Consider the following 25511-nt stretch of genomic DNA (forward strand, 5'->3'; position numbering starts at 1 on the left):
TTTGTCCCCACCCCATCTGCTCCAGCATTTCCCTGACCCCCATCCATCACCAACCCTGCGCCCTGCCTCATCCCGCCCCTGCAGCCTAGATCCTGGCCCTTCCCTTCCTAAAACCTTCCAAAGGATTCCCACCTCAGAGCACTCAGAGCTCTGTTGTTTTCAACTTCAGCTCATGGATGAATCTTACCTCTAGGGACCCCAGCATGGCCTTCTCCCCAAGCCTGAGTGTGTACCCCCAGTGTCACCTCCATCACAGCCCAATCAGCCCACAAAGCCCATGCCTTCACCCTCCCACCAGGAGGACTCTCAGAAAGAAACATAAATACAAATGAACACAAAACGTCAAGTTTTGAGGAGTTCTAGGAAAACAGAAATGGGATAAATCTGGACAAATGGAGCAAGAAATCAGAGCTGAAAAAAATCACAGGCCAAAACCCCTCGTGTCCTTAGAAAGACCTCAGAGGACATCAAGCCAGACTCCAACCAATTCAAAGAGAAGAGGAGGGCCCTGGAATCATGACGAGATCAGCTGGTTAAGGAATCCTATCCCAAGTGGCACAGTACGCATTAGGCATTCTCCCTCCCGCCAGGCCCACCCCAACAAGCCCTCATCAGACACTCCACGCACAAGTGGAACTGGACCGCATAACCAGCAGCACAGCAAAGACATACCAAGACTGATCCCAGAAAAACAAACAATTCAGGGACAAGTGACTTCAAAAGAAAAGTCTAGTTCATGTCCTCAAAGATCTAAGAGGCTGACACACATAGATAAGAGCAGCTTCTGCTTAAAAAGAAACAATCAAGGAAGAGCTTTTGCAAATTAAAGCTCCATATTTTAAGAATAAGATATTCTGTAATCTAATGAAACACTAAATACAAAAAAGTAACCATTTAACCAAGACAATAACATGGAAACGTGTTCTACTCATCAAGGGTGATGCTTTGTTTCAGAAAATAAGTCAAGCCACCAACGTATCCTCAATACGTGTATTTGACATGGGAGTTACATCTAGAATACAGATGGAACTCCCATACCTCAACAATAAAGACATGAACAGCAAAGTCACAAAAGAAGATGCAGAAATGGTCAATGAGCACATGAAAACATGCTCAGCATCATGAATCACCAGGAAAATGCCAATTACAAGCACAAGATACCACTTCACACCCACCAGAAGGGCTAAAATAAAAAGATGGATCATTCCAACCACTGGGCATCTGAGAGCAGCTGATCCCTCTGGGCACACAGCTGTTGGAAGTGCAAGCTGGCACAAGCCTCAGTGAGCCCTTGGCAGGTTCACCCCTGCTCTAGATCCAGCCACTCCCCTCCAAGGTAACCACCCCAAAACAAAGGATTGAGAGCAGCTCCATTCATAATATCTCCCAAACTCCAGAAAAGGCAGAACTCACAGGTGGGGTTGAAACCAGAACAAGGGCTTGCCTCTTTGGTGGGGGAAGATGCAGGAGCTGAGAACCTGGGGGGGTGTGGGGGGCGACGGGAACACTCACTCAACATTGTAACAGAGGACAAGGGTTACACCTTCGCATGCATCTGTCAAAGCTCATCAGCTATGCACTTGAGATCTGTGTTTCATTATGTGTAAGTTATACCTCCATTTTTCAAATGTAAAAAATAAAGTGAAAGCATCTGAAAACCAAATGAGAGAAATAGAAGAAAAACATCAAGAGGCATGAAAGAACCAGCTGGAAGTCCTAACAACAAGGAACAGGAGTTATACGAGCAGAAAACAGATATCAGCAAGGAGGAAGATAGCAGAATAGCATTTCCCTGAGCTAAAAGAACTATTTAGAATAAAAGCAAGTGCCGAGGCCAGGTCAGAGTAAATGAAAAGTGACCCACCTCCAGTCTCATTCCAGCAAAACTGAGATTCCCAAAGACTGAGATCAAGTTCTACCTGCTGAGGAACACCCAGACAGGCATCCAGTCTCACCGGCAACACTGGCAACAAACCTGGAATTTGGTGCCGGCTCAAACTTGGAATTCTATCACCAGCCAAAGGGACATCAAACCACGAGGCCCAAAGACTTATTCTCAGACACTCGAGAACCCAAAGGTTACTTCCCAGCACCCTAGGTGAAACAGCTACTGGAAGTGTTTCTGCAAAACATAGAACAACACAGAAAGGAACTTGGTGAGGCCAACTCCACTGGCCCACAATGGACGACTGAACTTGGCTGCACCAGGTGAAGGAAACCAGAAAGGACGTGGGGTTGCCCCACTGTGCCACTCCCTGCCCCAACAGATAGCTTTGGGCGATGACATTTCAGTTATATTTCAGTTACTAGACCTTCCAATGGTCTAGTCACTGTTTCTAGAGGAAACTCACAGGATTATTTATAGTTATAATAAAAACTGTTTCTGCCAATATTTCAGCATCAACCAACAGCAAAGTTAAAGATTTCATTATATTATAGTTCGGAGCAAAAGGTTCATGTTATAAATAACATAACTAACAAAGCTAACATATGTGCCCTGCATATGCTATAGTTTTCATTTTTAGATGCCAGCTAAACAGGATAAATCCAAGACCTGAGTATAATACAGAAGTCAGCTCTTTAATGACAGCGCCTCTTGGAGCTGGACTGGGTGTGGAGGTGGGAGGGAGCAGACCTTATTTTATGTTCTAAGCCACTGCGCTATTTTTAACTAGGTGACACACCACTTGATAATTTAAAAGGTCAGTTGGCATGTCCTCAGAGAACTGCCCAGAGCCTCGCAGTGTGCTGCCCAGCGTCCCCCTCTCAGAGCTGGCCGGGGTCCTTTTCACTGTTTGTTGATTGCTGGCTGGCCCCATTAGCTCAGTGACTCCATGGAGGCAGGACCACCCCAGTGACTGACGATGCATCATCACTCTTTATGGGGTGAATTCAGTAATTGAGGTGCTGGGGGCTCAAGTCATGAATCAGGATAGGAAGAGGGCACCTGAGCCCTTTGAGAACCCCCAATCCTGCCAAAGTCAGGTTGCTCTTGAGGTCTGGTGTTGAGTGGTGGGCTCTGGCTGCTCACATAGTACCACTATGGGACAGTTCACCCCCACCGCACAGGGAGGTGAGTTCTCTTAGACCAGCCTCCCTCCCGCCAGGTCCCTGGTGGTGGATTAATTATTGGTAAATTATTTATTGGGTAAAGATGGCGAGAGTCAATCAGATTATAAAGGATAAAAGCATTCTGGGACAATGCTGGCTCTTGTCTCCTATAGGGAAAAGGTCCAGCCAGTCACAGATGGCACCCTCGGAGTGGGGACAGGGAGGATGGGTGGTCAAGGTGCTTAGAGGAAGAAAGCCCTGGGTCCGACAGGCCCTCCCAGGCCACCCAGGGGACCAGCTCTGCCCAACACCACCACCAGTGAGGGCTGAAGCCATTAGACGCAAATGGCCATACCGTCTGCTCGCAGGGGATTCTGTGACCATCTCCTTTCGCCAGGCAAAGCCCAACCAACCCCATGATGAGCAGAGCTGCCCGGCGGCCCTGAGTCCTGCCAGGGAAAGGCAGGATCCACACACACAGTACAGAGACGGGACATGAGTAGCAGGGAGAGAATGCCCAGAACAGCCAAAGTCCTGGGGGTGGCAACCTGGACCTCGCTCCAACCCCGTTTGGTCATAAAACAAAAGAAAGCCTCAAGGGTCTTTGTTGAGAACAGTCCCATGTACAGGGAATCACTCCAGGACAGGGGATCTGGGGACAGAATGGGCCCAAGGGTGGGCGGTCACTGGCCCTGCCTAGTATCTCTGCACACTCTAGGCCCCAGATCCCATTGGTGGGAAGAGCCTTCCCAAGTCTAGAGGATTTGACCCAGGCTCAACCCGCTGCAGAGCTGGCCCATTCCTCACCACTCTTTCACCATGAAGCAGAGAGAAGGCGCAGAGTCTGGGGTCCAGGTAGGTGCACAGGGAGCGGAGATGTCAGTGGAGAAGAAGAGGATGCTTGGTCCCCCAAGTCCTGCTTCTGGCGAGGGTCATGTACCTCTCTCAGTCACCAGATGGTCACTGAGGCTCTGGGCATGCAGGAAAGGGCTGTGGACAATCTCAGGGGGGAAGGGAGTGGCAGGCAACAGATAAATATACAATTACACTGCACCAAAAAACAGAGGAAAGGGATAGGAGGGTGGGGCAGCTAGGGGCACCCCTGAACCAGAGAACACCCCCATGGCTTGGGGAGAAGGGCAGCCCCCACCGACCTAGGGCACTGGCAGGGTAGGGATCCCAGGAAGAAGCATCCTGTATGAGGGAGTGAGGTCCCAGAAAGAGTGGGCTGACTGTAGTTTACGTCAGCACAGGGGCTGGCGGCTGCAGGGACAGCAGGCAGGTGGCTCACCAGGGGTATCCTGACCTCTCAAGAGCTGAGCTCCACCAGGTAAGCAAAGGAGAGCTCTGGACAGAGGGTAATATCTCATGCTTTGGGTTGTGACCTGTTCCCTCTAATATTTAGTGTGGTTTTCTGGAAGATAAAGGTTATTTTATTTTTTTAATTTAACATCTCTATTGGAGTATAATTGCTTGACAATGTTAATTCCTGCTGTACAACAAAGTGAATCAGCTATATGTATACATATACCCCCATATCCCCACCCTCTTACATCTCCCTCCCACCCTCCCTATCCCACTCCTCTAGGTGGTCACAAAGCACCAGGCTGATCTCCCTGTGCTATGCGGACGCTTTCCACTAGCTACCTATTTTAAATTTGGTAGTGTATGTAGGTCAATGCTCTTCTCTCACTTCGTTCCAGCTTACCCTTCCCCCTCCCCGTGTCCTCAAGTTCATTCTCTATGTCTACGTCTTTATTCCTGTCCTGCCCCTAGGTTCATCAGAATAATTTTTTTTATAATTCCATATATATGTGTTAGCATATGGCATTTATTTTTCTCTTGCTGACTTACTTCACTCTGTATGACAGACTCTAGGTCCAGCCACCTCACTACAAATAATGCAACTTTGTTTCTTTTTATGGCTGAGTAATATTCCATTGTATGTATGTGCCACATCTTCTTTATCCATTCATCTGCCGAGGGACACTTAGGTTGCTCTCATGTCCTGGCTATTGTAAATAGAGCTGCAATGAACATTGTGGTACATGACTCTTTTTGAATTACAGTTTTCTCAGGGTATATGCCCAGTAGTGGGATTGCTGGGTCATATGGTAGTTCTGTTTTAGTATTTTAAGGAACCTCCATACTGTTCTCCATAGTGGCTGTATCAATTTACATTGCCACGAACATGCAAGAGGGTTTCCTTTTCTCCACACAGTCTCCAGCATTTATTGTTTGTACATTTTTTTTTTTGGTAGATTTTTTGATGATGGCCATTCTGACCAGTGTGAGGTGATACCTCATTGCGGTTTTGACTTGCACTTCTCTAATGATTAGTGATGTTGAGCATCCTTTCATGTGTTTGTTGGCAATCTGTATATCTTCTTAGGAGAAATGTCTATTAGGTCTTCTGACTATTTTTGCATTGGGTTGTTTGTTTTTTTGATATTGAGCTGCATGAGCTGTTTGTATATTTTGGAGATTAATCCTTTGTCAGTTGTTTCGTTTGCAAATATTTTCTCCCATTCTGAGGGTTGTCTTTTCATCTTTTTTATGGTTTCCTTTGCTGTGCAAAAGCGTTTAAGTTTCATTCAGTCCAATTTGTTTATTTTTGTTTTTATTTCCATTTCTCTAGGAGGTGGGTCAAAAAGGATCTTGCTGTGATTTATGTCAAAGAGGGTTCTTCCTATTATTTCCTCTAGGAGTTTTAAAGTGTCTGGCCTTACATTTATGTCTTTAATCCATTTTGAGTTTATTTTTGTGTGTGGTGTTAGGGAGTGTTCTAATTCCATTCTTTTACATGTAGCTGTCCAGTTTTCCCAGCACCACTTATTGAAGAGGCTGTCTTTTCTCCATTGTATATTCTTGCCTCCTTTATCAAAAATAAGGTGACCGTATGTGAGTGGGTTTATCTCTGGGCTTTCTATCCTGTTCCACTGATATATATTCCTGTTTTTGTGCTAGTACCATACTGTCTTGATTACTGTAGTTTTGTATGTAGTCTGAAGTCAGGGAGCCTGATTCCTTCAGCTCTGTTTTTCTTTCTCAAGATTGTTTTGGCTCTTCGGGGTCTTTTGTGTTTCCATACAAATTGTGAAATTTTTTGTTCTAGTTCTGTGAAAAATGCCATTGGCAGATTGATAGGGATTGCATTGAATCTGTAGATTACTTTGGGTGGTATAGTCATTTACACAATGTTGAATCTTCCAATCCAAGAACATGGTATATCTCTCCATCTGTTTGTAACATCTTTAATTTCTTTCATCAGTGTCTTATAGTTTTATGGATACAGGTCTTTCGTCTCCTTAGGTAGGTTTATTCCTAGGTATTTTATTCTTTTTATTGCAATGGTAAATGGGAGTGTTTCCTTAATTTCTCTTTCACATTTTTCATCATTAGTGTATAGGAATGCAAGAGATTTCTGTGCATTAATTTTGTAACCTGCTACTTTACCAAACTCACTGATTAGCTCTAGTAGTTTTCTGGTAGCACCTTTAGGATTCTCTATGTATAGTACCATGTCATCTGCAAACAGTGACAGCTTTACTTCTTCTTCTCCAATTTGGATTCCTTTTATTTCTTTTTCTTCTCTGATTGCTGTGGCTAAAACTTCCAAAATTATGTTGAATAATAGTGGTGAGAGTGGACAACCTTGTCTTTCTCCTGATCTTAAGAGGAAATGCTTTCAGTTTTTCACCACTGAGCAAGACGTTGGCTGTGGGTTTGTCATATATGCCCTTTATTATATTGAGGTAAATTCCCTCTATGCCTACTTTCTGGAGAGTTTTTAACATAAATGGGTGTTGAATTTTGTCGAAAGCTTTTCCTGTGTCTATTGAGATTATCATATGGTGTTTATCCTTCAATTTGTTAATATGGTGCATCACGTTGATAGATTTGCGTATATTGAAGAATCCTTGCATTCCTGGGATAAAACGCACTTGATCATGGTGTATGATCCTTTTTCTTTTTTTAAATTTATTTATTTATTTATTTATTTTTGGCTGTGTTGGGTCTTCATTGCTGTGTGTGGGCTTTCTCTAGTTGCGGTGAGCGGGGGCTACTCTTCGTTGTGGTACGAGGGCTTCTCATTGTCGTGGCTTCTCTTGTTGCAGAGCTTGGGCTCTAGGCGCACAGACTTCAGTGGTGTGGCACACGGGCTTAGCTGCTCCATGTCATGGGGGATCTTCCAGGGCCAGGGCTTGAACCCGTGTCCCTTGCATTGGCAGGCAGATTCTTAACCACTGCACCACCAGGGAAGCCATGTGTATTATCCTTTTAGTGTGCTGTTGGATTCAGTTTGCTACTATTTTGTTGACGATTTTTGTACGTATGTTCATCAGTGATACTGGCCTGTAGTTTTCTTTTTTGGTGACATCTTTGTCTGGTTTTGGTATCAGGGTGATGGTGGCCTTCTAGAATGAGTTTGGGAGTGTTTCTCCCTCTGCTATATTTTGGAAGAGTTTGAGAAGGACAGGCGATTAGCTCTTCTCTAAATGTTTGATAGAATTCACCTGTGAAGCCATCTGGTCCTGGGCTTTTGTCTGTTGGAAGATTTTCAATCAGTTTCAATTTCAGTGCTTGTGATTGATCTGTTTATGTTTTCTATTTCTTCCTGGTTCAGTCTCAGAAGGTTGTGCTTTTCTAAGAATTTGTTCATTTCTTCCAGGTTATCCATTTTATTGGCATGTGGTTGCTTGCAGTAATCTCTCATGATTCTTTGTATTTCTGCAATGTCAGTTGTTACTTCTTTTTCATTTCTACTTCTGTTGATTTGAGTCTTCTCCCTTTTTTTCCTGATGAGTCTGGCTAAAGGTTTATAAATTTTGTTTATCTTCTCAAAGAACCAGCTTTTAGTTTTACTGATCTTTGCTATTGTTTCCTTCATTTGTTTTTCATTTATTCCTTTTCTGATCTTTATGATTTCTTTCATTCTGCTAACTTTGGGGGGTTTTGTTCTTCTTTCTCTAATTGCTTTAGGTGTAAGGTTAGTTTATTTATTTGAGATGTTTCTTGTTTCTTGAGGTACAATTGTATTGCTATAAACTTCCCTCTTAGAACTGCTTTTGCTGCATCCCACAGGTTTTGGGTCATAGTGTTTTCATTGTCATTTGTTTCTCGGTATTTTTTTATTTCCTCTTTGATTTCTTCAGTGATCGCTTGGTTATTTAGTAGCATATTGTTTAGCCTCCATGTGTTTGTTTTTACAGTTTTTTTTTCCTGTAATTGATATCTAGTCTCACAGCGTTGTGGTCGGAAAAGATACTTGATATGATTTCAATTTTCATAAATTTACCAAGGGTTAATTTGTAACCCAAGATATGATCTATCCTGGAGAATGTTCCATGAGCACTTGAGAAGAAAGTGTATTCTGTTGTTTTTGGATGGAAAGTCCTATAAATATCAATTAAGTCAATCTTGTTTAATGTGTCATTTAAAGCTTGTGTTTCCTTATTTATTTTCATTTTGGATGCTCTGTCCATTGGTGAAAGTGGGGTGTTAAAGTCCCCTACTATGAATGTGTTACTGTCGATTTCCCCTTTTATGGCTGTTAGTAGTTGCCTTATGTATTGAGGTGCTCCTATGTTGGGTGCAGAAACACTTACAATTGTTATATCTTCTTCTTGGATCGATCCCTTGATCATTATGTAGTGTCTTTCTTTGTCTCTTCTAATAGTCTTTATTTTAAAGTCTATTTTGTCTGATATGAGAATTGCTACTCCAGCTTTCTTTTGATTTCCATTTGTGTGGAATATCTTTTTCCATCCCCTCACTTTCAGTCTGTATGTGTCCCTAGGTCCAAAGTGGGTCTCCTGTAGACAGTCTATATACGGGTCTTGTTTTTGTATCCATTCAGCCAGTCTATGTCTTTTGGTTGGAGCATTTAATCCATTTACATTTAAGGTAATTATCGATATGCATGCTCCTATTACCAGTTTCTTAATTGTTTTCGGTTTGTTTTTTTTTTTTTTTTTTTTTTTTTTTTTGCGGTACGCGGGCCTCTCACTGTTGTGGCCTCTCCCGTTGCGGAGCACAGGCTCCGGACGCGCAGGCTCAGCAGCCATGGCTCACGGGCCCAGCCCCTCTGCGGCATGTGGGATCTTCCCGGACCGGGGCACGAACCTGTGTCCCCTGCTTCGGCAGGCGGACTCTCAACCACTGCGCCACCAGGGAAGCCCCTCGGTTTGTTTTTGTAGGTCTTTTCCTTCTCTTGTGTTTCCTGCCTAGGGAAGTTCCTTTAGCATTTGTTGTAAAGCTGATTTGGTGGTGCTGAATTCTCATAGCTTTTGCTTGTCTCTAAAGGTTTTAATTTCTCCGACAAAATGGAATGATAACCTTGCTGGGTAGAGTAATCTTGCTTGTAGGTTTTTCTCTTTCACCACTTTAAATATGTCCTGCCACTCTCTTCTGGCTTGAGAGTTTCTGCTGAAAGATTGGCTGTTAACCTTATGGGGATTCCCTTGTATGTTATTTGTTGCTTTTCCCTTGCTGCTTTTAGTATCTTTTCTTTGTATTTAATTTTTGACAGTTTGATTAATATGTGTCTTGGCATGTTTCTCCTTGAATTTATCCTATATGGGACTCTCTGTGCTTCCTGGACTTGATTGACTATTTCCTTTCCCATGTTAGGGAAGTTTTCCACTATAATGTCTTCAAATATTTTCTCAGACCCTTTCTTTTTCTCTTCATCTTCTGGGACCCCTATAATTTGAATGTTGGTGTGTTTAATGTTGTCCTAGAGGTCTCTGAAACTGTCCCCAATTCTTTTCATTCTTTTTTCTTTATTCTGCTCTGCGGTACTTATTTCCACTATTTTATCTTCCAGTTCACTTATCCGTTCTTCTGCCTCAGTTATTCTGCTATTGATTCCTTCTAGAGAATTTTTAATTTCATTTATTGTGTTGTTCATCATTGCTCTTTAGTTCTTCTAGGTCCTTGTTAAACGTTTCTTGTATTTTCTGCCTTCTACATCCAAGATTTTGGATCATCTTTACTATCATTACTCTGAATTCTTTTTCAGGTAGACTGCCTATTTCCTCTTCATTTGTTTGATCTGGTGGGCTTTTACCTTGCTCCTTCATATGCTGGGTATTTCTCTGTCTTCTCATTTTGCTTAACATACAGTGTTTGGGGGTCTCCTTTTACCAGGCTGCAGGTTCATAGTTCCCATTGTTTTTTGGTGTCTGCCCCCCGTGGGTAAGGTTGGTTCAGTGGCTTGTGTAGGCTTTCTGGTGGAGGGCAGGGGTGCCTGTGTTCTGATGGGTGGTGCTGGATCTTGTCTTTCTGGTGGGCAGGGCCACGTCCAGTGGTGTGTTTTGGGGTGTCTGTGAACTTAGTATGATTTTAGGCAGCCTCTCTGCTAATGGGTGGGGCTGTGTTCCTGTCTTGCTAGTTGTTTGGCACAGGGCGTCCAGCACTGGAGCTTGCTGGCTGTTAGGCAGAGCTAGGTCTTAGTGTTGAGACTGAGATCTCTGAGAGAGCTCTCGCCAATTGATATTATGTGGAGCCGGGAGGTCTCTGGTGGTCCAATGTCCTGAACTCAGCTCTGCCACCTCAGAGGCTCAGGCCTGACATCAGGCCAGAGCAACAAGACCCTGTCAGCCACACGGCTCAGAAGAAAAGGGAGAAAAAAGGAAAGAAAAAGAAATAATAAATTAAAAAATAAAACTAAGACTATAAAAATTTTTTTAATTATTAAAATAAAAATAAAATTCAGGTATTCCACAGATGCAGGGCACATCAAGTTGACTGTGGAGATTTAATCCACTGCTCCTGAGGCTGCGCATTGAAATTTCCATTTCTCTTCTTTGTTCGCACAGCTCCTGAGGTTCAGCTTTGGTTTCGGCCCCACCTCTGCATGTAGGTCGCCCTCAGGCATCTGTTCCCCACCCAGACAGCAGGGGGTTAAAGCAGCGGCTGATTAGGGGGCTCTTGCTCACTCATGCTGGGGAGAGGGAGGGGTACAGTACTTATAATTGGAATGCAGGGCGATCCTGCGGCAGCAGAGGCCAGCATGACGTTTCAACAGCCTGAGGCGCGCCATGTGTTCTCCCGGGGAAGCTGTCCCTGGATCACGGAAGCCTGGCAGGGGCGGGCTGCACAGGCTCCTGGGAGGGGAGGTGTGGATAGTGACCTGTGCTTGCACACAGGATCCTTAGTGGCTGCAGCAGCAGCGTTAGTGTTTCATGCCCGTCTCTGGGTCCGAGCTGATAGCCACAGCTTGCGCCCATCTCTGGAGCTCGTTTAGGTGGTGCTCTGAATCCCCTTTCCTGGCACACCCTGAAACAATGGTGTCTTGCCTCTTAGGCAGGTCCAGACTTTTTCCCGGACTCCCTCCTGGCTAGCTGTTGCACACTAGCCCGCTTCAGGCTGTGTTCACGCAGTCAACCCCAGTCCTCTCCCTGGGATCTGACCTCTGAAGCCCAAGCCTCAGCTCCCAGCCCCCTCCCACTCTGGCAGGCGAGCAGACAAGCCTCTCAGGCTGGTGAGTGCTGGTCAGCACTGATCCTCTGTGCGGGAATCTCTCCGCTTTGCCCTCTGCACCCCTACTGCTGTGCTCTCCTCCCTGGCTCCAAAGCTTCCCCACCCACCCACCCACCCCCACCAGTGAAAGGGTTTCCTAGTGTGTGGAAACTTTTCCTCCTTCACAGCTCCCTCCCAGAGGTGCAGGTCCTGTCCCTATTCTTTTGTCTCTGTTTTTTCTTTTTTCTTTTGCCCTGCCCAGGTACATGGGGAGTTTCTTTCCTTTTGGGGAGTCTGAGGTCTTGTTCAATAGGTGTTCTGTAGGAGTTGTAGGAGTTGTTCCACATGTATATGTATTTTTGATGTATTTGTTGGGAGGAAGGTGATCTCCCCATCTTACTCCTCCGCCATGTTGAAGGCCCCCCCTTACTGTAGTTTTAAAAATAAATTCACTTCTTTTAAACTCAAGTGCTCTCCTTAGCCACATCTAAGCAATAAAATATGTGAACTCACAGAAGAGGGAAGTATGCTTTTTCTAATTCATTTTAAAACAAAGGCATCAGAGAGCGTGTACTCTAGAGCACGAGCTCGCACCTCTCCATTCTTTGATCAAAGAATACAGTTTTCCTTTGCTTCTGAAAACATAAAATAAAAGATAAACTAAACTAAAATAAAATAAAGGCATCATTATTAAAGTATAAAGTCCTCCTACCGCTGCCTTAAGATGGTTTCCCACTTCTGAGGAAGCGTAGACCCACCATGAAGGGTCTATGGAGTCACAGAAAAAGGAAGATCCCACTGCGCACGGACTGAGAGTAAAATCTCAGGGGACACACAGGTCAGGGAGGGTCGGGCACTCCAACACTCACACCTTCTTTGTCATGGGTGCCAACAAGCTTGTAATTCCCTGAGGAGGAAACATGAACATCACCATCCAGCCCCTCACTGCTATCATAAATAATACCATCTTCTTTGGTGTGGGGCAGTAGATTTAGGTGCACAGATGACTCAAAATTAAGGGCCTTTGCTCTTCTAAGGCCACCCAGGCCGCTGCCCTTCCCACAAAAGGCAGAGCCACCAGCAGCAGCAAGGGCCCCACTGGGCCCCGCCCCTTCTGCCGCCTACAGAAGGACTATGTAAAATTAGGTGCCTTCACCACGTGTGAGCTGGGATCCAACTATGTCATAAGTTTAAGTAGCTATAAAGGACGTCATCTCCAGCATACTGTAAATACCGTTATTATTTTAATGCTCTATGAAATGGTCCCATGGAACTTCATGGTCTTCCAGCTGTATTATAAAAGTACACAAGTGCAGATTCTTATTTCCACTCCACAAACCTAATGTAATACAGTTTTTCCTGAAAGTCTTTACTGATCACCTGGCCACACTCGTCTGTCATAAAATGATGCACGTTGGAATTTAGGGTTTTTATTTCCTATGGTCATACTGCTTTGAGGGCCAAACGTTTTTCTTCTGCGCTGCGTTATTATTACAAAAGAGTAGTGCATAGTTGATCAAACAGATAACAAACTTTTCTGAACACGCAGATCTTACTGAGCCAGGTGGAGCCTGTTCCCTATCACTTCACACATTCTCCATTGGTGAACCTTAATTATCACTGAGGCTGAGCCAGCATCAGTTCTGTTCATCTCTGGTTCACATCAGCCAGCAGATGGGGTGAGGGAACAGTTATGGTTCCAGCACAGAGAAGTTCTTCAGGACCAGCCGGCAGCCCCATCAGGGCCTCCTCCATTTCTATGGACATAGAGTGTGTCACCCCGTCCGTGGGAGCCCCATCCCCAGACCCTCACTAGGGTCTAGAATTACTTTCTACTCTGGGCAGGGTCAGAGGTGAGGTCCAGGCTGCCTACCCTTTAGGAAGCCCGTATCCCTGGCATGAACACAGTGGGTCCGTTTTGGGACAGGCTCTTTGTGCTGGGCACCCCTGGGGTGGAGGCCTCTGCCCCATGCCCCATCCCAGGCTCTGGGTCATGGGCAAGCCACAGGACCCCACCCACCCCAGGCCCGCCCACCCTCCTCATCACAGGACACAGACCAGGCCATGGTGAGAAGCCAGCGGGAGCTGCCATACTTGGTAGGGACAGGTGGAGGAAAGGAGCCCAAAAGAGGAAGAGGACCAGATGGGGGATGGGGGATATCTCTGAGAGAGCAGACAGGCTGGGGCGGGGGGGCGGGGGGGGGCGGGGGGAGGAGGCAGCACCTGATCAGGGACACAGCCACAGCCCACCAGCATCCCCAAGAGCAGGAACTCGCTGGGCAGGCCCGAGCCTTCCTGCAGTACCCACCCCCAAGCCCTCCACCCCACAAAACCTTTTATGGGACCTCAGGCCTCACATGGGCCACAGGCAGACCTGAACCAGCCCGCAAATAGTCCCAGGTAATGACAGATGGCCACGGCCGAGACACACTTCCTCCTGTCACAGCGGCCTTGAACAGGCCTCCCTGGCAAGGCCTGGGGAGTCAGCCCTCCACAGTCCATCTAGTCCCTCCTGGCCTGGCCATGGGGTCTTGACTCTACAGCTGTGGTCTCATCGCACTTATTCCCCCTCCATACAATGGGAAAGGATGGAGATCTAGTGGGGGTGGTACCAAACTCAGGTCCGTTCTCTCCTAGAAGCAGGCGGACAAGGGAGAACAGGGCAGTGGGGCAAGGGAAACTAGGAGGCCAGGGCAGCAGACCCATGCAGGACGATGACAGCCAAGGGAGAGGAGGGAAGGCTTTGCTTTTCTCAGGGGAACATCTACTCTAACCCTGGGACCCTGGGCCACAGCAGTGGGTCATCATGGTATGAAATGCAAACAGGAGGCTGGTGAGCATGGGAGTTGGCAAGAGAAATCCCACTGGCCACTCCCTGCGTCAGCCCTGGCTCCCCTACAACCTCCCAACCAGGAGCACTAGCCTGAGGTGGCCCCTAGGCCCAGCAGGCAGAGGCTGGGCGGCAGCCACCCCTACATCTGACCACACCACGAGTCTGGTTTCTAGGAAGGGCTGGCCCCACCCCAGGCCACTTCTCCACAGGGACACCTAAAGATAGATATGGACGCACCACGGACATGGGTCAGCCGAGATGAACACCTCAACCAAGGACAGCACCTGTGGGGAGGAGCAGGCAGGACAGCAAACACTGCCCAACACCAGGGCTGGGCTGTTGACCGGTCACTCCTCTGGGGCCTCCTCATTGGCCCCACTTCCTGTACAGGGTTCCCCTGTGGCTGGGGCACCCTAGGGTAGCAGTGGGGTGCAGGGTCCTTGTAACAATCTGCTGAATGCTGTGGACACTCCACCAGAAAGTAAAAAGTATTTACCCTCCCCCACACACCTCCAAGCCTGGGAACATGCAGACCTGCAGCGCTGGCTGCTCAGGAGCAGAGAGGAGGGAGAACCCAATGCCTCCTACTGCAGAAGGCCCCATCCAGCCAAGTCCTCTAAGCCCCACCCCAGAAAAAAATGGCCCAGACTCACTCCTCTCCTGTCCAGAGGCCCTGGGCAGCCCAAGTAATCTGACCAACAGAGGTAAGATGATCTCACGGACCAGGCTGCAGACCGATGGCCTCAGGCTAGTGTCTGCTGAGTGAACATACTCCCAGGACTGAAACACCCATGGTGTCCCTCTGGGCCAAGCACTGCTCCAGGGTACAGGGCAGGGGGATGCCCCTCTGGGCCAGACGCTGTACCAGGGATGCAGGACAAGAAGCTGGGCCTGTCCCTCTGGGCCAGGTGCTGCACCAGAACACAAGGTGGGGGGAGGTACTGACAGATGGACAATACATGCGATCAAGGCCACAGAGGACCACAGAGACTCAGCGTCATCTGGAATGAAGGAAAGCCCAGTGGCTCCCATCTGCTCCAATCCTGTGAACCAACTCCTTGGTTCCTCCCCAAGATGGCAGTAAAAGCCCTGGGGCCACAATCAAAACAAGACAGCAGGCACATGGGGCACATGCATGTGAAATGAGCGATAAGGTCTGCGTCTGACTCCTCTGAAGAGAAGGGAGCCCCACATTCAGCACATTCTCCCCTAGAGTCGTGTGGCCTAAGACAATAGCTACAAGCCACATGTGGCTATGAGCACTTGACATGCAGCTGGTCCAAACTGAGATGTAATCGAAGTGTAAGATATATACTAGATTTCTAAGACATAGCATTTTTAAAAGGAATTTTTAAAGTCTCGTTAATAATCTTACATTAATTAGGGCTGCTCCTTGAACAATATGGGGGCTGCGGGCACTGACCCTCCACACAGTTGAAAATCTATATACAAATTTACAGTTGGCCCTCCATATTCATGGTTCTACATCCATGGATTCAACCAACCACGGATCGTGTAATACTGTGGCATGTATTTAGTGGGGGAAAAATCCATGTATTAAGTGGACCCATGCAGTTCAAACCCATGTTGTTCAAAGGTCAACTGTACATGTTAAAAAGATATTTTTGGTATATTGAGTTAAGGAAAATATATTATTAAAATTAACTCTACATGCTCTTTTTACACTTTTTTTTTTTTTTGTGGTACGCGGGCCTCTCACTATTGTGGCCTCTCCCGTTGCGGAGCACAGGCTCCGGATGCGCAGGCTCAGCGGCCATGGCTCACGGGTCCAGCTGCTCCACGGCATGTGGGATCTTCCCAGACCGGGGCATGAACCCGTGTCCCCTGCATCAGCAGGCAGACTCTCAACCACTGCGCCACCAGGGAAGCCCTCTTTTTACACTTTTAATGTGGCTATTAAACTCTGTATCACACATATGGCTCACAATACGTTTCTGTAGGACCAGTGTTGCTTTGCCTTAGAGCATCGGCACTATGCAGTAGACTAGACACTGAAAGGCTGGGCAGAGCTTCAGTAGTCTGACAGGGATTGCTGAGGAAGAGAGGCCTCAGAGAATACCCAGGCTTTAGTCTAGTCCCCCCAAGAGGGCAAAGTGCTAGGAAAATGGATAAAATGGAACAGAGCAGCCCTCACAAAGGCTGAAGCTCAGCTTTGAATCAGCTCAATTTCAGACTGGATTAACATGATCTCCTCTAATTCTAACTGCCTCTGGGAACAAAAGTAAATCTTCTCTAGAGAAAGACAAAATCACCCACAACCTCCCCCAAATACCTCTGTAAGTTTTAAACACATAAATCTGAAATGGCCAGGCAGACTAGGAGACTAAGCCAAATGAGAGAAAACCGAGAGAGAAAAAAAGACAATGGCAATAAACTACAAGAGGACCCAAATATTATAGTTATTAGACACAGACTATAAAATCCTGATTAGTGTGGTCAAGAAAATAGATAGTGAGACAGATAATTTCACCAGAACTAAAATCTATGGAACAGGAATCAAATGGAAGCTAAAACCAAGAAATGAACCTGGGAACTCAATATATGGGTTTAACAGCAGGTTAGACACAGCTAAAGACAGGATCAGCAAACTGGAAAATAGGTGAGTACAAAGTATACAGAGTGTAACATGGAGGCAAATGGATGGACAATACAGGAAAGAGGATTTTGAAAAACTCATAGAACACAGTGAAAAGGTCCAACCTATGCGTAAATGGGGTTCTGGAACAAGAGGGCATAAAGAATGGAACAAAAGGAATATGTATAAAATAACAGCCCAAAGTTTTCCAAAACTGAAACAAGACATCCAGACATTGATTCAGTAAGTACTATAAACCCTAACCAGGTAAAATACAAGGAAAATCACACCAGGGCACATTGCAGCAAAACAAACCTCCTGCAAATTCAAACACACAGGAAAATCTTAGACACAATATCACAAAAGGCAGGCAGGGGTGGGTAGATGAAATTCCACGTTCCAAGACCCCTGCCTTGCCCAGGATGTGGTAGAAGTTCTAGTTCATACCAGGCTTTAATAATCAAGGATACATTGTTGTAGTCTCTAGCTGGACTACTAAAAAACTTAGAAAAGGAATGCATAACAAACTTTCTAAGTACAAACTCTAAACTGCCCAAAGCCCAGAGCTCTACGATTGGTTCGTCCAATAACAAGGCAGACACACCTGAAACCACACCTCAGTTGTTAAAATGACCACTATGTGGATACACAAGTATGCAATGAAATAATGACCAAAAATTACAAATACACAGTGAAATGAAGTAAAATGAAATGACAGGTGAAATAAGCACACCACCCCAATTATCCTGCTCTCTGTCACCCTCCATCCTGCCCTCCTGGGTTATCCAGCCCTATAGCCCAGGTCTCCCCAGGGCATACCTGCAAAAGACAACCATCTTTGTGGCCCCAGTAACCTATGGGACAATGGTATGGTCTTCCCAAGATCAGAACAGAATCCCAAATCCAATGCAGAGCTAGTGCTCAGTGGGGCACTAGCTCCTTTCTGTAGGAGGGTTTGCTCCCCGGGGGATGGTAAAGCCACCTCCCCATTTCACGACCAAGACGTACAGATGCCATGCCTGGCATCCCACAGGGGCTTCTCTGCCTCCACCTGTTACGTCTCACCTCCAACAGCTGGAAAGGCTCCTGAGGCCCAGGAGCGAAACTCTGAGGTCTGACACCCTGTGAACTCAGGGTCGGGAAAGCTGGTGTCAGTGAGTCTCTCTCCTTGTCACTTACACCCTGACGGGTGAAGAAATGCCTCCAGCTCCTCCACACCTGTACCTACCTCTCCCTCAGGCAAACATTTACCAACAGCCATGACCTGCTGTGCAGCCACACGCTGGGCTCACTAAGGTGACCTTAAGACAAGACCCCTGCCTTTGGTGCTCAACCCTATGAGCTATGCAAGTCGGTGCTGCCCCCATTTTACAGAAGAGGAAGCTGAGGCTCAGAGAAGCTCAACACCTCCACAAGCAGCAGGTCAGAACGCGACACCCAGCCAACCTGGCTCCCATTGCCTCCAGGTGTGTGCGGGCTCCTGGGAACATGGTTGACATGGGTGAAGCATGGCTGCAGAAGACGGGCAGATCTCAGAGTAGGATGCACACATCGCTCCAGGTGGGGAGGCCTGAAAGAACCCATGCACAAGCAGAGAGCAGGGTGAGTTCCCGAAGTTCACCCTCCAGCTCACCCTTCCCAGGGCTGCTCTGCAGATAACCAAGTCCTGCTCATACCCCTTCCCAGACAGCCTGCCGCAGTCAGCACCCAGGCTGTGGCAGGCGTCACAGCCACCAGCACAGGATCATGTGGCACCTGGCCTCCCCCACACCCATCCCAGCTGCACTCACTCCAGAGTCTCTTTACCTGGCCCCGGGAGCACAAACAACTCCACCTCCCCCAGACCCCTGGTTCTCCCCAAATACACAGGCAGGAACATCACAGTGTGGAGAGATGGCAGGGAGAGGTGGGGATGCCACTCCCCATGAGGGACAGTGCCCAGAGCAGTCAGCACGTCAGCCACCTGGCCACAGGGCCTGCCCACCCAGGTACGTGGGTCAGAGCCCTGACTCTACCCAACTCCACCATCCTCACAGCACAAGCACAACCCCCCTCCCCACCAGAGCCCAGAGCCTTGAGAAAGTGACAGAGCTCTTCAGTGACCTTCAGCACCCTTCACTCCTCAGACCACACGTGGGCTCCTCCCTTGCTGTGCCGCAAGGCACCTGCAACTCCCTAGGTCAGGGCCAGGGCTTAGGCATCACGTGACCCACATGAACCAGCCCCATCAGCTTCCTTGCCACTGACATGGGGAACCTCCTTGTGTGGTTTGGCAGCACAGGAAATGCCTAAGACCGGTATAGATACTCAGCCAGTGTAAACCACAGGAGACAGCCAACTCATTCGCTCACGGCCTTCTCTGCCGGGGTCACCATCATCTCGTAACTCTTTGCAACCATCCTCCCTCTGACCCCTGACCCAGGAAGAAGCCTGGCGGAGGGTACCCTGCAAGGCCACTGGGCAGTGGTGACCCCAATGCTCATAGCACCCTCACTAGACTACCAGAGGCAGGTGCTTGCCCGAGGCCACACAGCCGGACACTCAGCTCCCTGCAACGCAGGATTTGTTGCCTCTGCCGGGCACAGCTGTCTCCTCTGAGCTGCTCATCCTCAGCAATGCACCCCAAACCCTACGTCTGAGCAGCCAGGCAAGTGCTGAGCACAGCCCGACTGCACGTGTGTGAAGGCGCACACGCAAAAGGACACGGGTAGGAGCGGCAGACACATGCGGGAGCAAGTGCTTACACTTGGACCAGTGACAGGAGTCGGGTGTTTCTCCCCCGTAAAAAGCTATTTCCTCTACTGTATTTAAAATATTTCCCAGAGAATACAGCATAAGAGAGTGGCAGATAATGTTAACACAAAAACTCCATTTTCAGTTGCTCATGCCAGCAGGCACCGCAATCCAGGAAGCGCACCCACAGCCTGTCTCGAGCCCTGCAGCTCCCACCTGGGACTCTCACTCTTGTGCTCCCCACCCCCCCCAGGGAAGTCATCCAAAACCACGATGGCTGTGTGTGTGTGTGTGTCTGGAATTCTTCACTGGATGGTTATTTATAATTTCGAGAAATAACCAGACATCCCAGGACAGGCGTGGCAGCGGTGATGTGGGTCATGTGGTCCACGGAGCAGTTACAAACCCCGATTACTGAGGAAAGTGGTGAGGCAGGTAAGGGTGAAAAGCACCAGGCTGGGATTTAATAAAATTCACACAGTGAGAACAAAACAGCCAATGAGAATGGGGGCTGCATTCAGGGAGGAGGGCATAGGGACTTTTTTCTTCCTTCCCTCTGTTTCCCCCATTCTCTGCGATCTGCTGAACTTCATGAAACTAAAAACAAAAAGCACTCACCGGCTACACCCCTGGACCATGTTCTGGGCAGCAGCAATGCTTACTTTTACGGCAAGGCTGTTTTCCTCCCTAGAGTGAGGTTACCATGGCGTTTACTTCAAATGCTCCCTTTGGCATCTGTTCTATAAACGGCTTTGGGTTTGCACCGAACGCACTCACTGGAGACAGAATTCCTAATTCTGTAAAACCCACAAATGGCTGAATGCTTCTTCCTGTTGAGCTCCATCTCCTCCAGGGGGCAAAGAAGAGGGACCAGTCCAATCCCCCTGAGTGTGCACTGAGCACTTACTGTGTGTTGCTTAATGGGAGACAAGACCGTCTGCGGAAGCTGGGGGGAACTAGGGTCCTGCCTGTCAGGGATGGCAACTGAGGTCCCCCCAGAGATCTGGGCAGGTCTGACCTTGGGCAGGTCTGCACTTGGGAGTTTATTTGAGAAGATAAAGTACAGGAGACTCTCGATAATAATTCAGGGTGGGATGAGGTTTGTTAGTCTACTTTTCCTATTTGGAATTTCCATAATGATAAGTCAGCAATAACAATTGGGATGTTCTGGCCCTCAGTCAGTACTAGTGGCCTTGCCTCTGATTTGGACGCCCTGGGCATGACCTTTCCAGGGAGACCTGGCCAGGCATGGGCATCATGGGCAACGCCATGGCCCCCTGCAAGCTGTCATCACCCCCACTTGGAAGATGAAGAGATGATGGGTCAGCGAGCAGCTCTTAGTCACCCTGGGGTGCAGCACACCCAAGCCACCTCCCCAACAAGGAAGCCAGGAGAGGGGGCTGGACTCCCTCCCCGAGGGGCCACAGCTCCCCACCAATGGCAGCAGATGCACTGTGGACCATCCTCAGTGACTGTTCGTCAAGGGCAGGCCCGGCACACGTCAACCCCAGCACTGGCTCACGGGAAGACCTGTCCACCCCATCAGCCATGTGGCCACCAGCCTCCCTGGCGTTCCAATCAAGGACACCTGGGAACCCACAGCCCACAGCCACAATGCCAGGGTGTGCCAGGGCCAGACAGGGCAGATCCCATGCCCCTGGGGTCTCCTGGGCATCCCAGTAGCAACCCCGGCAAGGGGTGAATTTGTGTCAGGGCAGGTGCCACACGTTGGGGTCACCTATAATCGCAGCTGCCAAGACCAGGGTAAGGGAGGGGTACAGTCCAAGTCCCCAAAGAAACGATGGAAGAAGCTGACCCCAGATATCATGCCATCCATGGGCCTTGGGGGGACAGGAAGACGTCTCAGAAGGAGATGTCTAGCAGAAGTGCCCAAAACCACCCTGGTGGGATCAGTATCCTCATCTGTAAAATGGGCCCTGGGCAGCAACACAGGAACTTGCTGCATTAGGCTCCACACAGGGCCAGGGCTGGGTTGGTGCCCAAAAAGCAAATGCCCCGGGTACTCCTAGTGAACTATTATTATGACCACTGGCTCAGGCCCAAGGCTGAGGGGCTTCAGTCAAACCACCTCACATGTCCAGGCTCACCCCCTGGGTTTCTCCTGTTGTTCCAGAGTCACTGCCTAAAGCCCCCAGTACAATCTGTGGACCCCATGATCTACGGCCCCAGAGGCTGCTCAAAGGAGCCAGCATCTCTGAGTGAGTCTACAGGATCCCACGGGGAAGGGCCTGCATCTACACAACCACAGGGTGGCTCTCAGGCCCAGTGCCCCCCAGTGCAAAGGCCTCCTTGAATGCTGCCCCCACCTCTGTCTGTGTAGTGCTCACTCAGAGAGTAAAAGTCAAAACCAAAGATAAAATAAAAATCTCTCTGCAGTGCCAAAAATACCTCCCCATGGGATGAGGAGGCAGGCACCGGTTTCCACAGCAGCAACTGTTGCTATGGATACAGGGCTCCTGCCAGAAAGGGGTGGGGACAGAGATGGGGCAGGGGGACTAGTGGGGGAAGGGAATACAGCAATGGGATATGGGGGGACGGAGATGGGATGGAAGAACAGAGAGGTACCAGCAGGGGGCAGGAGAGACAGGCTGGTCAGCTGGAGGGAGGGACCTGGCCAACCCTGGCCCTCATGCCCCCCATCACTGGTAAAGCTGATGTGCAAATACAGACTTTGGGGAGGGAGGTCGCTAAACAGTAATACTTGTACCAGAACGGAAGGAGGAAAACAGGATCTCCCACAAATGTGAACGCTTTTCTGATTTGAGCGCAACAAGTCCAACATATTCCCCCAGAGAGCCTTGATTCCTACTATTCACTGACTTCTCTCACCTAAAACTGTTACCTCCTATGGGCTGAGTTTACTCTCGGCCTGTAGTGAGCAGCAGGACGGCCCTCCAGGAGGGAGCCCAAGGGAATGGCCATAGGACAGCTGGCTGTGGCCTCTCCTGCACTCCCTCTCTCCCTGCCATGGAGACCCCAGCCCTGGGAGATCCCACCTGGCAGGTAAGTTCCCCTCAGCTCTGTGACGGGCAGATGGGGGCACATGTGCCACCAGCCCCAGAGCCAGGTCCTGGGCAGGAGCTTTTAGAATAGAACCCTAAGGGCCCATGGGCTGGCTGCTCAGCCACCCCTGCCCAGAGGTTCCCCACTGTGCACAGGCTTCCGTTCACAACTCTCCCCAGAGGCCTCCCTACCCCTCCGTGGGGCCACAGGCTGTTCATCACATGTCACAGTTGGAGGCTTCATTACTTTCTGCCTCCCCCAGCAGTGATGTGAGCCAGGAGGCTGCCTGCATGGACAGGTCCCCAGGAAGGGGCCACGGCCACTCTCTGTCTCTACTGCTCCCACCACCTCACATGCAGCTGTCAGGCCCGTGTCCCTGAACCCTGTTTTCACATCAGCCCCCAAGGGCCTGCAACAGCCCCTCATACCCATTGACCAGGTTATGACACCGCCGGCAGCTCCAGCACTCAGGCCAGACACATCTCTCCCCAAGCCAGCTGTCCCCCTACACCCAACTGGGGGAGCACGGTCCAGAGGCACCACCAGTGGCTCCACCCACAGCCCATAAACCCCCTGACACTCCTCCCACAGGCAGCCTCTCCTGGCCTGCTGGGTGTCCAGCCCCGAGCTGTGCTCTGTCCACCAGGAGGCAGGCTGGCTAGCTTCCTGTCACTGCTGTACAAGCTGCCACCACTACAGCCCAAACAGCACACATTCTCTCAAAGTTCTGGGGGGCCAGAAGCAAGAAGGCAGACTCATGGGCAGAGTCAAGGTGTCACACATCTCCCTGCTTCCTTCTGGGGTTCCATGGAGAATCCATCCCCTTGTCCAGCCGGTAGAGGTCACCATGTTCCTCAGCTCATGGCTCCATCCTCCGTCTTCTGTAGTCACGTCTCCGTAGGACCCTCCTGCCCCCTCTTATAAAGGACCCAAGTGATGACCCTGGGCCCACCTGGATAATCCAGGATCATCTCCCACCTCAGGGTCCTCAATCCAACTGCATCTGCAAAGTCCCTCTAACCACATAGGTGGCATATTCAGAGGTTAGGGTATAAGGCCGTGGACGCCTCCATCATCTAGCTTCCCACACCCCTTCCTGGCCCACCTGACCCTGGGCCTGGACCCAGCAGCCGCCTACTTCAGGCTGCCTTCCAACCTTCCTTGGAGCCGGCTGTCACCCAGCTTCACATCTGATGTTGAGGCGGCAATGCCATCTTTTTAAATTCATCTTTCCCCTCTCAAAATGAAGAAGGAAGCCCCACGTGGGCCCTCTTTCATCTACATCCCGACTATCACTGCCCACACAGGCGCCATCTGTCCACGTTGCCATGCCTGTGTCCCCTCCTGGCCACCCACCTTCCTCTGGGCCACATCCCGCCCCCCAGGCCCAGTGCCCTCACTCCAGCTTCATGTCACAAGCCAGGTTCAGCAATGCGTGCTCAAGGCCCCCGAAAGTGCCCCCCACCTGAGTCAGACTGGCTGGCCCCCTTCCCACAACCCACAGGAAAGGTCCTTCCAGGTCCGGCAGCGGGGCCTCCAGCCTCGCCCTGCACCAGCAAGACTGTGGGTACTCTGAGTGGCCGACAGGAATCCCAAGCAAAGGCAGCCCAGGGCAGTGGAGGACATCTCCAGCAAGCACAGCCTTCATGGGCCTCAGAGAAGAGCCAGGCTCCTGGGGCAGCAGCCCAGGACTCAATGAGAAACGTAGTTAGCACGGGGCCTCAGTGAGCTTTCAGGAAATTGCTGTAGCTGTTATCACGACCATTAATAATTATACTCAGAGGCAAGGCCCTTTGAAACCTTTGTAATTCAACCTCCACCAAACTACACCTACCCTCCTCTCCACCCACAGTAGTTTCCTTCCTCCAAAGAGAAAACCCAGCAGAAACCCTTTGTTGAAAGGCCATCAGCCATGGAACACCTGCCTGGAACACCCACCCCCTCCCCGGGAGCACAGAGGCCCACTGGCAGTTCCTGCCCTGCCCAAGGAGAAAGGCTTCACCACCTGGTAGGGCGGTGGCCCTGACTCCAGAGCCCTGGAGGCCTGCTCCCCGTCGGCAAGGCTGCCTCAAAGGGCCCGTCTTTCCCACAGAGGCGCCCACGGGGCAGGCAGGCCTCTTCTCTGGCACACAAACCCAAGACGACAGACAAAAATGCACACCAAGGCCAGCAAGGCCTGATGGGGCTTCTTCACCGCACACGCAACCTGCATGAGCCACAGCCAGTGGTGGGGAAGCCAGAGTCAGGTGCCACTGCTGCCACATGCAGGCCACAAGGGAAGGACTATGGAAGCAGGACCACAAGGGCAGGGCCACGGGGGCAGGACCACAGGAGCAGGGTCATGGGGGCAGGGCCACGGGGGCAGGCATGCAATGACAGCCATGACAGCCCAGCTAAGCCCACCAGGGCCTGACAGTACTGGCCAGCCACAGACCCCTCTGCTATAAGTCTGGCACCTGTGCAAAACCCTAGTCCCCCAGCTCTTCTGCACTCCTCCCCAGGACCTGTGGCCAGGGGTTTGTCCCAAGTCACATCTGAAGGGCAAGATCCCACTGTGACCTCTGGCCTGGCCAACCCCACTCACAGAGGCCCAGCCTGGCTCCAGGTGGAAAGTTGGCTACGCTGCCTCCACTCTGCCTTGCCAGATCAAGGACACAAAGGGCCTGCCTCAAAAATGCATCTATAAAGCTCTCCAGGAAGCAGCCAGCAGGGCCAGAACGTTCCAGAGTCACCATCTTGCTCCCCTCCAGGAACAGAGCAGGGCTTTGTCTTTTATTATCACCGTCATCAAATATTTACAGAGGCTGA

General features: G+C 49.5%; 1 protein-coding gene across 10 annotated transcripts in view; it reads right to left on the reverse strand.

Moving 5' to 3' along the window:
• WNK2 (WNK lysine deficient protein kinase 2) overlaps positions 1 to 25511 on the reverse strand; it is a 158642-nt gene that overhangs the window by 117102 nt on the left and 16029 nt on the right. The window lies entirely within an intron of this gene.

The sequence above is a fragment of the Phocoena sinus genome, chromosome 6 (genome assembly GCF_008692025.1).
Source record: "Phocoena sinus isolate mPhoSin1 chromosome 6, mPhoSin1.pri, whole genome shotgun sequence".
NCBI classification, from domain to species: domain Eukaryota; kingdom Metazoa; phylum Chordata; class Mammalia; order Artiodactyla; family Phocoenidae; genus Phocoena; species Phocoena sinus.